Source organism: Pristis pectinata, chromosome 4 (assembly GCF_009764475.1).
Source record: "Pristis pectinata isolate sPriPec2 chromosome 4, sPriPec2.1.pri, whole genome shotgun sequence".
NCBI lineage: Eukaryota > Metazoa > Chordata > Chondrichthyes > Rhinopristiformes > Pristidae > Pristis > Pristis pectinata.
Window position 1 is genome coordinate 66331017 of NC_067408.1, and position 15037 is coordinate 66346053.

The window sequence follows — 15037 nt, forward strand, 5'->3', positions numbered from 1 at the left end:
CGTCTTCGGTCCTTCTTCTCCGACGTGCGCTGTACTACTGTGTGTGTGTGTGCGGGGTTTTTTTTTGCTCCAAGTCGAAAATGGCGCCGAAAGCCGAGATTCGACTCAAATTCGTTAGTGGCGGGAGGGGGGAGGGGGTGGAGGGGACGCGCGCGGCATGCTGGGTAAACAGCAACTCCGCGCTGACAGTTTGAAATTGGGCTCCAACGGTAGCGGCGCGAGCCGCCGCTGGCACGAGCCCGCGCCACTCCAGCGCCGCACCGACTCCCACCATTCCCTTCCCTCCCCTTCCCACTGCACTGCCACAACTCCTGCTTCACTTAGGAACACTTCACGAAGATTGATTTGCTTCGATAGCACCGCCCGGACATTTGGGGGGGCTTGCACCGAATTTGCGCATCTGGCCCACTACTCTACAGGTCTGTTGGCATTTGTCTATTTTTTTAAATAAAAGCTGTTGTTTTTCCGGATACATTGAAGTATGCAGCCAGCTGCAATTCCTGCACCTTGCGAATAATTAAATAAGAATGTTAAAAAAATTAAGACAAGGTTTTAAAAAAAGACTTAAAGATTTGCGATTCCCCTACAGTTGAGATTTTCTTTTGATATTAGGTGACTTGTTCTGGTAGGATCAGCAAGCCTGCATGTGGTTCCAGTAATATTTGCTTGTGTTTTGTGGAAACTTGGAATCAATGGGTACCACTTAATTTTCAATCCCAAACATTTGTTTTGAAAAAAAAATGTTTGAAGTGCGTGCAGTTGTTGCACCAGGGTTGTGGGTGTGAAGGAAGACACTTGAAAGACTACCACAGCAACAGAGTCCCTGCTAACAATCGGAATTTGTGACCATCTGGGTCTCAAATGCCAACATGATGCCACATTAGTGAGGCAATTAGAGAAGACCTGGTAAGATTATGACATTTGTGGTCATCCTAGTAAAATAGATACCAAGACTCCAAACAAAGTGCTGATAGTTTCAAATTGGCTGTCAAGATGTGGGTTGTGCCCCAACAGTTTCCCCGAAAACTTGGAAGAACAAGCTCACTTTCAATCTGCCAATCACATCATGGATTCAATGTCTTTGAGCAAAGGGAAAAATTCAACATTACTGTTGACAGTTTGACTAGCTATTTTCCTTTTCCTTACATGAGCCACTTAGATACAAACCATAAAACCATGGGAGGGCACAAGGATTTAAAAAAAAATTAGTGCTTGTTAATTTTAATGATTAAGTTTCAAATGGAGTTTGGTGTGCAGCCTTGGGACAACCTGCCCAAGAATATTCTTACAACCTCCATTTCCCTCAGATGCAAATAAGAGGCTAAAGATGAATGAATAATTGCACTCAATTGCATGAGCATGCATTAGAATGCCCAAGGCTCTGATAGTACATCATTCACAAGATGCAGTCTGGACACTTAGGCGTTGGGTAGAGTGCCACGTCACCCAAATCAAACCACAGATGCTGGAAATCTGAAACAAAGCAAAATGCAGGAAACACTCAGCAGGTCAGACAGCATCTGTGGAAAAGGAAATAGTCAAAGATATTAACTCTGACACATTCAGGATTGAAGACCCTTCATTTAGTTAATTTCACACCATTGATTTGAAATTGTAACTCGATTACAGTGCTGTTTTCAGGATACAATTACAAATCTAGACCTTCTTTCTTGATATTTCCTGTAGGTTTTACACCCAATGTGTCCACTTTGGCAACAGTTTAAGTACATCTAGGTGGTTATGATCTTATTTTCCAATATCAATAAAAGTGTCAGGAAGGCATGGCTACATGTTGAAATCTTTACATATAAGCAAAACAGAACTATCCAAGTTGGGGCATTCTCACAATTTCTGATGATCAGAATTTGATCTGTTACCAGAGGGTTGATAACAGCAATCCCTCTGTTCACCTCATAACAAGAAATTGCTAGATGCATGGGAAATCTAAAAAGGTTTCCATTTGTTTTAACAAGTTTAAAGAAACAAAGGAAATTTGCTCATATAGAAGAAAAATGATAGTTATCTAAATATAGCTTTTTGGGAGTAATAGCAAGAACAATTGACAACAATGTACAAGGAAGTGCTGAGTAAACAAGACAAATTACAAACTTAAATGTTCAAATTCTCCAGCATGTTCACATCCATGGGATATTTGCCACTCATCTCAGTTCTGATCAAGATCACTGGATTAAATTAAAAGCATCAATTTTTAGTATTGGAGGAAAGAGTCTCCCAACTTAATTATCTACCAGATGCAACCCTAGTTAACAATCATGACAGTTCTGCCCTTAAACAACCAACAGTGGCTACTGATTGCAGAGTAAAATCTGTTCTAAGTTTTAGCCAATTTACAGAATGTTTTTAAACTAATGGTTATAAACATTAGTCAATTAATTATGCACTGATTAAACCAAAATAAGTCATTTTAATTTACTCTATCACTGATTACTATTATAATCACTTTATCTATCTTGATCAAGATAATGTTAGCAGTTGTTTATGTACCTTCACAGGTTTCTTGGAGAACAGCGTGAAGTATTAAAGTATTTGCAGGCTGATTGACAATCTTACAGCCCACAAAATGAGTGGGCTTTTCTACCCTGAAAATCAGGATGGTTAAATCCTATGCACAAGGGAATGGTAGTGATTGTAGGAGTTGGTGGTTACAACCTCAATACACAAGACATGAGGAGCTACCTACACTCAGTGAACAAGAGCATACTGCTGATACTGAATAGAATTCAGAGCAACAGTATCCACTTGTCTGGATTATCTGAGCAGCGTTCATAACCTGTACTTTCTGATTCAAGTGTGAATGCTACCAGTAAGCTGAAGGCACACTATTAGCAGTGATGACATAGCAACTATAACAAATGTATTTTTAAATGGTATGTTAATCTTGCATCGAACATAACAGATTTAACTATACTAAAGCTTCTGACTGAACTTGTTCATTAAGAGATGGCACAATCCAAAATTCTGAAACATTTCCAGATTTTTCCCCAAGGATAATTAAAGCAGTAAGACCAGCAAAGAACACTTAAAAAGCACTAAACAGAACTTGTCCAGTTTCCACTAGTTCCCAAAAATATTTAATACCCAATTTCTTGTGCCAGCCAAGTCTAGTTAATAGTATGTTAAACATTCAATGCAAGAGGTGGCATGCAGGGGTAGGAGTGGGGCGTGACCCATTCTGTCCAATAATTGAAGTTTCAATGTACTTCCTTCTAATAAGATGTTGTTCAGTACCAAGCACAGCTTTTTCACCAATGCCTTAACAGAGTTAAGAAAACAGTTAAGAACTCTAGAAAATCTCTACAATAGAATATTGAAAGTGGATAAATGAAGAGCTATTAAAAAATACTAATCAAATACAAGTCTGGAACACTTCTAAATTAAACCATATTTTCATTTAAAGATAACATGACAAAGCCAAGTTGAAAACAATAAAATTTTTAAAATACAGTCTATGAACAATATCTTCAGAGTAGTTCTAGTGACAAAAGAATGAAGCAATCATTTAAACTTACTGTTGGAAGCAGAGTAAATTCTGTGGACCAACTATCAATCCAGATGGGTTTGGTGGCCTCCCATGTATCTCCATTAATCTTTCAGAGAGTGTAAGATTTTTTTTTAATACAGGGGCAAAGGCAAGAAAAAAAAAAGTGAACATGGAACTGGCATTAATTTACCACAACAATCCAAATTGATCAAATGAAACAGTCATTTGGTGTAAACATGGTGTAGTTTATATTTTAAAGACACTCAAGTTATCTGATGGCATACATACTAAAATGAAGGCTAATTTTATTTTCCCAAACATACCATTATTTTTTAACTCCAAATTTGAAGGTAATGTTGGCAATAAAGTTAAATAAAAGTTTATTAAATATTGCCTCAGATGAGTCCTAACTGCAGTACTTTTTGGTTTCATATTTCAAAGACTTGGTAATGAGAAAGCTGTACCAGTGGTTCAGATATTAATTTTATTTCTAACTCTTGGAATAAAAAAAAGTAAGTGAACCAAATTCAAGAGAAGTAAAGAATAAGCTGGGTACTGTCACGTTTGAATGTACGGCTCAAAAATTCTGAGCTTGTGCTGAGAGGTGTTCTGTTTTAAACAGACCAATAGGAGGTGGGATTCCAGTTCCAGAAGAACGATCAATAGTGCCTCCGCTTTCAGTAGTAGTAAAACAATTCATTGCAGAACGTAAATATTACCTAGTCCGCATCAAAAGTGTGTTAAAGTGGGCCCTGGGTATATTTAAATATTAACTATCCAAGTTAGAGAATAAGATTGTTGTATTGTTCCTGTCAGCTAAGACGCTTCACGATATCGAAAAATGCCCGTAAATCTAGACAAGCAGAACTGCAGAAGACAGTTGCTCACGTTTCTCCAAAGGATACTCCACAGATTAGACCTGATGTACTTTTTTTTAAAAAGGCCGATTGTCATTGTTAATTGACAAGTTAAATTTAAAAGCCAAAATGTATTCCAATGTTATAGATGACGTTTTAGTCTTCTCAAAAGTTATGTTTCTTGCGTTTGTTGTATTAAACTTCTGTCCGAATACACACTTGCCGAGCATTCTTAGACTTGCTCCTCAGTAATGCTTTTAGTTGAAACCTATATCACGCTGCGATATAGAAAATTTAGTGTGCCGGTTTTTAGAAGGGTATTATAAAGATGTATATAAATATACGATATTGTAAAGACAATTACCACTTAATCAAAATAGACAAGGCAGCAAAAGACTAGGATGTAATTTCACATATGAAGTGAAGCGTCAATTCGTGCTCAGGCCTATTTGCCCCAGGTCTACTTTGAATCCATTAAGGCACAACTGCCTTTCTCTCCAATCCGCAATATTGTAAACGGCTTATTGTTTGTAACAAAGTACTCCGCTAGAGCGGAAGTACCACCCTCTTTACTATTCCATACGTCAATTGGCTGTGTGACGCTGTCACTGATCTAATTTGGCATTTTCCTGATTGTAGGTCAACTATTGTTTGGCAGTCGGAGCTGTCAATCTGCTTATGCCGGAAGAGCACTGTGTATCAATGTAAATACTACAGTAGTATTATTCCTTCTATGCAGTGTTGTTGGGAGTTGCTTTATGTTACCTTAGTCAAGGTGTGCTGTCTGTATATACAGACAGTATAATTTCATGATGACAGACTAATAGGTAAACGAAGATAGGTCGGACTTCTATTCTCTCCTTTATCATTCTGTTAAGTTATAACGCAACCTCAAACAAATAATCGCAAATAAACAACGTACCACGTTTCTTTCTCCAGTATTTACGGAAATCCTTACAGCAAATGCCCAGTTTTCTCGACGGTTTAGGATATACGGAACAAGAATAAGCAAAATATCTAGAGTAAAAAACAAAACCGTCGTATCATATGGGACCACCTTATTTTCACATCAACAATTTTATAATTTAAATCTGGAATTGCGTCATCCCATTTTTGGGTATCGGTATAATTAGTATCAGTCAAGTTGATGTCCGCTAAGGTACAACTTAATATACTCCGAAACGTTTTCGATCATGCACTATTTAGTTAGACGGTACATACAAGCCACACAAGTTTAAAGACTCCATAAGCTATGTTGTTTTGTCCCTAAATAACGTAGCGAACAAAAGAAGCAGTAACTGTGCTTGATAAAATTAACGCAGGTACATTACGGAACACTTTTATGTAGTTTTAAAAGAAGAAAACGATGCGGGACACTTACGGATTCGCGAAAATCGATACTTCACGTACTCGGACAGTTATAGAACACATGTTCTTTAGTATAAAGAACCTTCACAAAAATCGACGTTATGTTTAACCCAACTACAAAGCTTACCCTTTTATGCAGTTTCAGCAAGCTTCAAGGAAGTTGTCCTTTTGTTCTACTATTTATAGATTGCGTCAACATTGCGAAAAGGGTAGGCGGAGCGGTCCCTGCAGGAAAGCGCGCAATACACGCGACCTACCATCCAGTCGTAGTAAACTAGCAGGTCAAATTATCCCACGTGTCTGTGATATCCTATGCAATTGGAATCTATATCTCAGAGCTGATGAAGTTGTATAATAGCTTTACGAAGGGGACACATTTTCTAAATATCTGTGACTTATCGATGTGTAATATGTTATTGTGTTTGTGCACTAGAAGTGAAAAGGTCGGATGAAACACTTTGAATATACACGCTTATTTAATCGTACGTTTTGATACGCGTGAAGTATGCCGTTGTTGATTAAAACATTATTTACTAATGTGCATTAGTCTTTGTGGTCTTGAATATAGGTTTGCAAGACCACGGGAGAAATAACACAGAGAATGTTTATATTTAGTACCAAAGTTTTGTTGCTCTGTATTAGCATAAATTAAAATACAGAAGTCACGATTTTCTCCTTCTACTTTAAGAATATCTACAGATGACATTGTTGTGTACTGATCCAAGACGATCTAGATGCTATAGCATTACGCAATTAATTGAGAGCCGGTCCAATCGGCGTCTCCTATTAAATGTACAAAAAAGATTAAGTACAATGAGAATAAATTGCTGTTTTATTTGGCATAGTCATAATTGCGCTTCAGATGTATGGTAGAGGACCCAGCAAGCAGCCGTATACAAGACTTTGCCTTTGTAGCCACATTGGTGTCCACCATGAGATTTAGCTCTCATTTTCTCTTTAATCTGCATAAATCTCAGTTCCTGATAGAGATCTTGGCCTAGATATTTATTTTCCTAGTGCTGGTGCTCACAAAAAAAGGCACAGTGCAGTCCCAGGGGGAAAAAAAGCAATATTTGTACCACTTCCGGTCCTCATAGTGCCGCTGGGAAAATTTGACCTCTGACTTACTGTCCCGATTTTTGTTAGTACTAGATATATGGTTCTAATGTGAAACTCAAACCAATAACTTCAAAAATACTGCAATGATTTTCATCCTCATTGGTGTCAGGAAATGAACTCGTTGGCTCTTCACAGAACAACCATGAAATCAGACTATTCAAAGGGCCGATCCTACTCAAACAACATTCTTTGTCAGGTTGCGTTGTTGTATTGATCGGTCACACTGCTTTATTGCAGACACTGCTTACACTTAATGCGGAATACTTTGGTGTCAGTCTCAGGGTTTGCTGAATCTTGGTGACCATCACTTGCATTTTTGCACTCAAAGTTTATTGTCAATTTTTTTTTACACACCAAACACTTTCCCTTGTTGAATTATATGAAAATGGAAAATGGGCATTAGTGACTCTGCAGGCAGCCATGGGGATCATGCTTGAAGAGGCATAGAAGAACTTGTCATCAAAGACCTCACCCACTCAGAGTTTACAAGAGCACACCATCTGATCGAGACTTCTCTGAGGAACAATGCCAATACAGTCTATGTTTCAACCAGATAGTCCTCATTGAGGCCTATGATTTCTATAACCTCAAATACATATTCACACGTGTGTTTGGATGACTTCCACATTTGAAGTCAAAGTTGTCGTCACTCTCAACTTCCTAGCTCTAGCATCATTCCAGGCCGTTGTTGCTGGTCTGTGCTGCATCTCACAGTTTACTGCACATTAGCATTAGGTGGCTCATTCAAATTCTGTATTCAAAGAGGCCAAACTTTATTTATTTCTCCTTTTAGATCAAGGAATGAGGCAACTGACCATGAGGATTTACTAGCTTGACAGACTTCACCAAGTTACAGGCACTTGTAGACTAAGTAGATATGACTTTTATTCTTGGTGGAAATCTCCCAAGCAGGATTGCCTGATTATAGGTCTGGAGAGTCTCTGTTTTCCCTTTGCACACAGCACTTCTCTGCAGCAGATTATCTGTTCAAGCTCTCTTTTGACGAATCTTGTGGTATATTTCCTCCCTCTCTGAGCCATTCTTCATACAGCAAATTGCAGCAGTGGTGCTTATGCAGTGCATGTGTCCCTTTAAGCACTGGCTCCCAAGGTTGTAGCTGTGCAACTAATGCCAGCAGTTGCATGATACTGAAAAACATCAGTTTGAAACAGTGTGCCATTACACTAGGGAATTTGATAACGCTACTTAATATGAATTGCAAACATAAGGGCACTTTCGAAAATAGTGTCAGCACACCATGCACACTGTTTTAGCACATCTTAAAAAAAAATAGAAAAGGAGTTTTAGGGTACGGTTTAATTAACCAGTTAGGCGAATGTATTGTAAATTGTAAACCTATAAAATACAAAAAAAATCAAGCTCCAATGGGGACTGAGTTGCCTGAGCTTTAGGGACACTAGCATCACCTGTTGGACCTGCTATATGCCATAATTGTTCAGTATAAACAAAGAACTCAGAGAAAGAGAATTGGCAGAGTTAAGAACTCTGATATTTTTCAACAAACGAATACAAAATCTCTTGGTATGCAGTTTTGAGTAAATATTCCACCATTTTACAGAGCTTTGGAGCCAACAATATAAAATTTTAAATCTGGATTGCTGATCAGTATCAGATGATCAGTGCAATATCATATATAGCATTACAGTTGCACAATATAGTGCTGCAATATCGTGCTCAGATGCTGAGCATGGAGACACGCATTGGTTTTATGTGCTTGAAAATGCTTTTGTGGGAATACATTTTGAACGCATAATGCCTTGCTTTGAGAGCTGCCTTTTTATTTGTCGAGCCAATTTTTTTTGTAGAGTTCCAAAATTGAAAAATTAACCTCAATGTTTGTGTCTATAATTCACTGGTATCTAATATGCTGGTTCAATATAAGGTTTAATTTATGTGAAATAAGCCTAGCAAGGCAGCACTGCTTGTTTAGTATATACAGGATGCTCAGCAGGACTCAGTAGTTTGCCAAAATACAGGCTTGTGACCTACATAAGCCTAATTCACTGGTGGCTTGTTTTTTGTGAAAACCACTGAGTCCTGTCATTTTATACCATTCATTTTGTGCTGCTAAGATACATTCAAACATTTATTGTTTGAAATAGCATTTTGTTTATGTGTGACTGCTTATTTTTGAGCAGAATTGACTTTAATGTCCATGATTATGAATTGGAAATGTGTTTGCTTGAAATATATTCTGTAGCCAGTATACAAAATATGATAAAATTCAGGCACAAGAGAAGATCTAATGGAAGAGCTGAAGGATGGAGTCATTACTAAAAAATAATGGAGAAAGGAGACCACAGAAGTGATGAATAACATAAAATCATCTTTGAGAGGAATGAATGCAGGAAGGCAAGAGTGTAGGGCACAGATAATGCAGCAGGGCCATAAGGAAACATAGGCACTGAGAAAAATAAGATGGTGAGAATGGAATGAAATAAATAATTTATAGGGCATATTTTATTTTCAGTTGTGATTGGTGTATCATTTTAACAAGATAGGAGAAATGTAAAGAATTAACACCTACCAGCTTCCTCTCAAATGAATGTCATTGCTGTAAAGTTTAAAGCCAACTTGACTTTTGCGGAAAATTGCTCACTAAATTTTTAGTAGGTCTAGTTTCAGAATTGAACCTCCAGTTGTAACTTTAGAAATCTGGTATAATCCATTGCATGTTTTTATTTACTATCCAAATGTATAATAAGCAATAGAAAATAATATTCTAAATGATAATAGGACGTTTTAAATTCCAAGGCCTAGAAATTTGATTGCATGGAAAGCATTCACCAAAATGGGAATATAAGGGTTCACTTCATATTATCCTGATGTTACTTGTACTTGAAATTTGTGCATGCAGTTTGTACTTTGATGAGAGATTTTAAATTGTGCTAAACAATTCAACAGTAGAGGGTAATTCCAGGAGCCCCCAGCACCTCCTGAATGTAAATGAGGCTGACTGAAGTTATGTCTGTATCTCTTAAAGGAGGAAGTCCTCCAGGTATGAGACGAAGACCTTTGGAAAGGTGTTGATAGAATAGAACATGCCAAGAATGATGCTCTAAGAATCTGGTTGTAGTTCTGGAAGATGTTTAATGATCTTGAGTGCATGATGAACTTCAGAGAATATATCATCAAATCCTATCCCTTAATATTTGCAAGTGTAGACTTGCATGCAACTTCAGGGATCACAACTCTAACAACTGCTTGTAACAATCTGTATCAATTACCTAATATTCATGTCTCATCATACATTCACAATCTTATCACTTCTCTAACATTCATGCACATCTCATAGCTGCAGAGTATGTTCCAGACAGAGATTGATAGATTTTTGGCTATTGGGGGAATCAAGGTATATGCAGTTAGTATAGGAAAGTAGTGCTAAAAGATCAGCTGTCTTTTTATTGAATGGTAGAGGAGGCATGAGGGACTGATTGGCCTACTCTTCTATTTCTTATGTTCTTGCACACATTCCCAGCTTTTCAATCATGGCATGTTACAGACAATGCATGGTGTTCACTGATAAGTTTACCTCTCTCTTTTGCAGGAAAAGCCGCACACAACCTCTGCAAATAGAAGCAAACTGTCAGGGACTGTACTGTGGAGATGCTGTGTTTGGAGGAGAAGTTTTGGGTAACCACGGAATTGGCTGCTGCAATTGCAAATGGAAATTGTGGAAGGTGGCTGTGTGCTTATGTCTCCATTTACTAATTATGTTCAATTTTCCTTCTTTCTTGAACTATCCCTTTTGGTTTATCAATCACATGTCTTAAGCATGCCTCTTCTACATGCTGTCTACCTTAAGTATGACCATACTATTACACCTTTTTACTTACAGATACTCAAGAGCTCCCACCTGTACAGATTCCAGCAGCTGGGGAAAAAGAATTGGAAGAATAAAACGCTCTGTCAGTTCACTTGACACTCTCAGCCTCCAGTTTAGATACTAGCACACTATGACTTAAACGATAGTTTTCAACTGGCATTTATACATTACATGGCATAACTAGACTGTTAACGTTCCCAGCCAGAATTGTTTGTGTCCCAGCCCTCAAGGAAGGTGAGGTCACATGAAGTCTACTCCAGAGGACTTGGGTGAGGATTTTCATGGGATAGCCTGTGAGCAAAGCCATGTTCACATTGAAATGCACAGACCATTGGCAGGTCTACCAGGAAACTGGATGAAATGTAAGAATTTGGGACACTATTTTCAACCGTGCATTACTTTGTGCGGAGGTTGAAGCTCCTATTTTTCAATATGGAAGTGGTGGCCAGATCCATGTAAATGCTAAGGGACCCAACTATGGTGCAGTAACTTATCTGCTTTTGGCTTCCAGGCAGAATACATCCACGTTATGAATTCCATAGTGAAGGATCAACCTTAATGCCATGGATGTTCAGGCTATTAGCCTTATTGCCATGGATTCTAGTGACGCTACAATATTCCAGCAATTGTCCTTCAGATTACTAGGATGTTGACACTCTGCTCTGAGGAAGTTGATGTGGTTCAGTGGATTGTGAATCTGCTGTCTTTCTCTCAGGAAGATGGCATTTATGCTTTCATCACTGTCACTTCAAGATTGCTCTCTCTACTGCCCATTAAGTAGTTAGCCCAGATTGCTGCAATTCATAAAGAGATGGTATGATCTGAAGCCAAGCTAAGCAGAACTAGATTTGTTGAAGAAAATTCTTCATATCATCTCTGCTGTAAGGGAGCAGCCATTTATCTGTGTGTCAGAAGCCTCTAAGAGATAGGGCAGGTTAAGGCATACTGAAAACAGGCAGTAAGGACATGAACAATGATGGTATGGTTTTGCTACCGATTAGGGCTATACTTTTTTGGCTATATAATGATTTTGGTTGATTCTTGTGTTCACGATTTGTACTTAAATCAACACTGAGTTGATGAGCAACAGATGGGTGCCAATGGAAGAATCATAAAATGAGATCTGTGATGCATTGCCATTGAATGTGAAGAAAAGTTGACTTCCTGACCTGCGCCTCGGCACTGTTAGGTGGGCAGCTACAACATTATGAACAAGCATACAGGAATGATCAAAAATAATAACTAATTATGATGGCTTGTGAATTTGAGGTTCACTTGCAGATAGTAGAGTGCTGCCATTGAAGTCTTGAAGAGTTTTTAAACGTTCATTTTGCAGACAACTTGCATGCAACCCAAATTGTGCCAGTGGTGTGGGTGGGTGCAGCAATCAAGGGAGTTGCTTTGCCATGAATTAATTAAACTTTCTCACTGTTTTTTGGGATACACAAAGGAAGGCAATAATGAAAATGCTTTGCAACAGTACTTAATTAACCCCTTCCTAGAGAATGGGAAACCTCAAAAGTGCTTTTGCAGGCATTTTGTCTGTTTTACGTTACTTTTTGTTCAGCATTGGTTCCTAGAAGGTTTAAGATGATGTTGATAAATGTCAGGGGGAAATGATTGGATGACTCTTGTTGGAAGTGGTTAGTACTAGGCGTGTGTAGGCTGATGGTATTCATCTTCTCAAGTTTAACTGTTGGCTAGATATTGCAGTACTCAAGCATAGTTTTCCCTTTTGTCTTCGTCTTTATGCAGTGGAGTGAGCTCCTCAGCTGAACTGCAGGGAGCTGATGATGCACCTTGAGAGGACATCCAGAAAGAAGGATCTCTTCATCATTACATGCCTTAATCTTCTTATTCCTTTCCCTTCTCATCTTTTTCTACTCCTCTTGCTGCTGCAGAGTGGTCAAAAGCCATGACAGTGCAGCAAAATAAGCAGATGAAACAAATGCAAGAGATCCTGTATGGAATATGCTGCACAGTGTTCCAGCCCCTCCCAGTCCCTCTGTCAGTTTAGTCAATAAAATCTCCCTTTGACAACACATATGGTTGTTAGTTTTGTCATTTTTGCACTGATAATAATTGCCCCCTGTAGTACTTCCAGGAGCCTGGATAGAACATTCATTTAGTCTGATGTGGCAGCTGAAATATGATGTGTACAACAACCTGCCTCAGCATGAATGAGTCATACGGGGTTCCCATGTATACTATGTTGACCATTAAGATCTTTAATGCATGATAAACATTTTGTTTGTGAGCATATGAATTCACATGTGCAGCATGAAATGCCATGTCTGTGCAATCTATCACTTCCTGAACCTTTTAGGAGGCAAATCTGCATGCCTGGGCTGGCTACTTTCTCAACTTGAGGGAAAAGAGGTGAATTCCTCTCTCTGCAATTAGAGAACATTCATTATGTCATAAATGCAGAAGTGAGCAGTAAATTATGACATTTGGCAAAGTTAAGTTACCAGCTGCTGAAATAATTTGAAAACTGAGGCCACTGAGATTTGCCTTCACAGGCAGAGTGGTCCAGGCATGGATGTGTTGCTAGAGCTTTGCGTACAGCAGATGGCAGATCAGAGTGACCATCCACCTTGGCATTCAGGCACATTGCTCCTGTGGAGATAGAAGAGTTGCTCCTGGTTGACTCATGGGTGTTAGGTCCTCCTAGGCAGAGTCCTCTTTCTCCACCACCTCCTTTGGCCTCTTCTGTCAAAGGCCTTTAGGCCCACTTCTCCTCTCTTCAATGGGATGGTCCAATGGACCTCTACTAAACCAGCCCTGTACAAAAGAGAATTGAGGTTTTTACCACTTCATTGATGAGCAAAGAAAGATTCTGTTTAGTATAAATATTGGATCTCCTGCAGTTCAGAACTTATTCCCTGTGTGTGGCTGTCACTGAGTTTTGGGTGAATCTTTTTCCCGGTCACAGCCCAATGTGCCAGAGTAGATGCTGAATAAGTGTTGCGTAACAATGCCATCAGTATATCCTTTGTGTTGTTTAGGTATGCACATGAAACATGCATGGATCTACGTGATTCAATGTTGCTGGTAATATGAGGAGAGCAATTGGGTTGCATTCATGACTTGCAAAAAGAATTATCCACAAATGGGGATTTGCAGTGCCAAAGAAGTGGTGCTCTGCAATGGAACTTCTATCCTTGGGGCTTTTTTGCATTGTTTTTTGCATTATCTTAATATTAGTGGTTATAATAGAGATAAGGCTTCTGACTTATTTTAATTTTCATTTTGTCATTGTGCTCATAGAAGAATAGGAGAATTGTACAATATTTCCAAATTGTATTTTCCTATTAATAGAATTTGGAACTATAGGCCTTATAATATTTTTAACTATTTTTGAACCATGTGATTTTTTCTTGCAACAGGGATATCATATCCTCTGATGCTGTAGAAGCTAAGGTTTAGAACTGTTTGGTTTGGATGCTCCTGGTTCATATTTTCATTTTATTTAGTATTGTTGTGATGTATAAAAATAATTGCTTTGGATTGCTTGGGTGAACTGAAATAGAAATGTTGAACAATTTGCTTGTTGATTGAAGTGGCTTATGATTTTCATGTTTAGTATTATTCTATTTGTGAAAATAATTTGACTACGAGATAATATGCCAGTAAAGAGCCTTTTGTAGCGGTTGCTACCGCGGAATAAAACAAGACTCTACTCGGAGGATTGCCAAACAGAACTGGTTTATTTTCCCGCCTTGCGCAGGCCCTTTAAGGGAGAATGTTCCTGCCCAAAACAACCGGCAATGACGTAAGTCCTACGTCATCAGGACTTTCCCGCGCGCGGGTTCTCCCCGTCGCTCGGAAAGACGAGGCCCGCCGCCATCTTGGGCCTCGTCGCTCCAACGCCGCGCGACCCGACTGCCGAGCCGGTTCGCCCGACTAGACGGTGAGTCGCCACACTTTCATTATTTATGTTTAAGACACTTATGTAAATTTTTTACATTCTGAGGTTATATTAATGCTACATTATTACATATGTTATATAGTGTCATACATTTCTCACATGATATATCCTGAATTTAAATAGACCTTCAGTGAGAGAGTGCAATATTTCCATAAATGGAAAGAAGAAAAGTGGATTTTGGTGTGAAAGACTGTTTCTAACATGTCTGATGAAATTGTAGGTCCTCCTTTTTCCCCACCATTGTTTGATGCAAAGAAGTACATATTGGAGGACTGAACTTTAAAATAAAAACAGTAATGTCTAGAAATTCATTCCTGGTTGGAAGCACTAAACAGATTGTGGCAGTAGTGTTGTACTCTGCCTTCTGAAATTCATTCCTTAGTGTATGAAGTTCAGAGATTCAGGTCAGTTTG

General features: G+C 38.6%; 1 long non-coding RNA gene across 1 annotated transcript; it reads left to right on the forward strand.

Moving 5' to 3' along the window:
• The first annotated feature begins 280 nt into the window (after positions 1-280).
• Positions 281-14381, forward strand: LOC127569769 (uncharacterized). Its single transcript, XR_007956242.1, has 3 exons — positions 281-419; positions 10415-10547; positions 10706-14381. It is a non-coding gene; the product is annotated as an uncharacterized LOC127569769 (long non-coding RNA).
• The last annotated feature ends 656 nt before the right edge of the window (positions 14382-15037 follow it).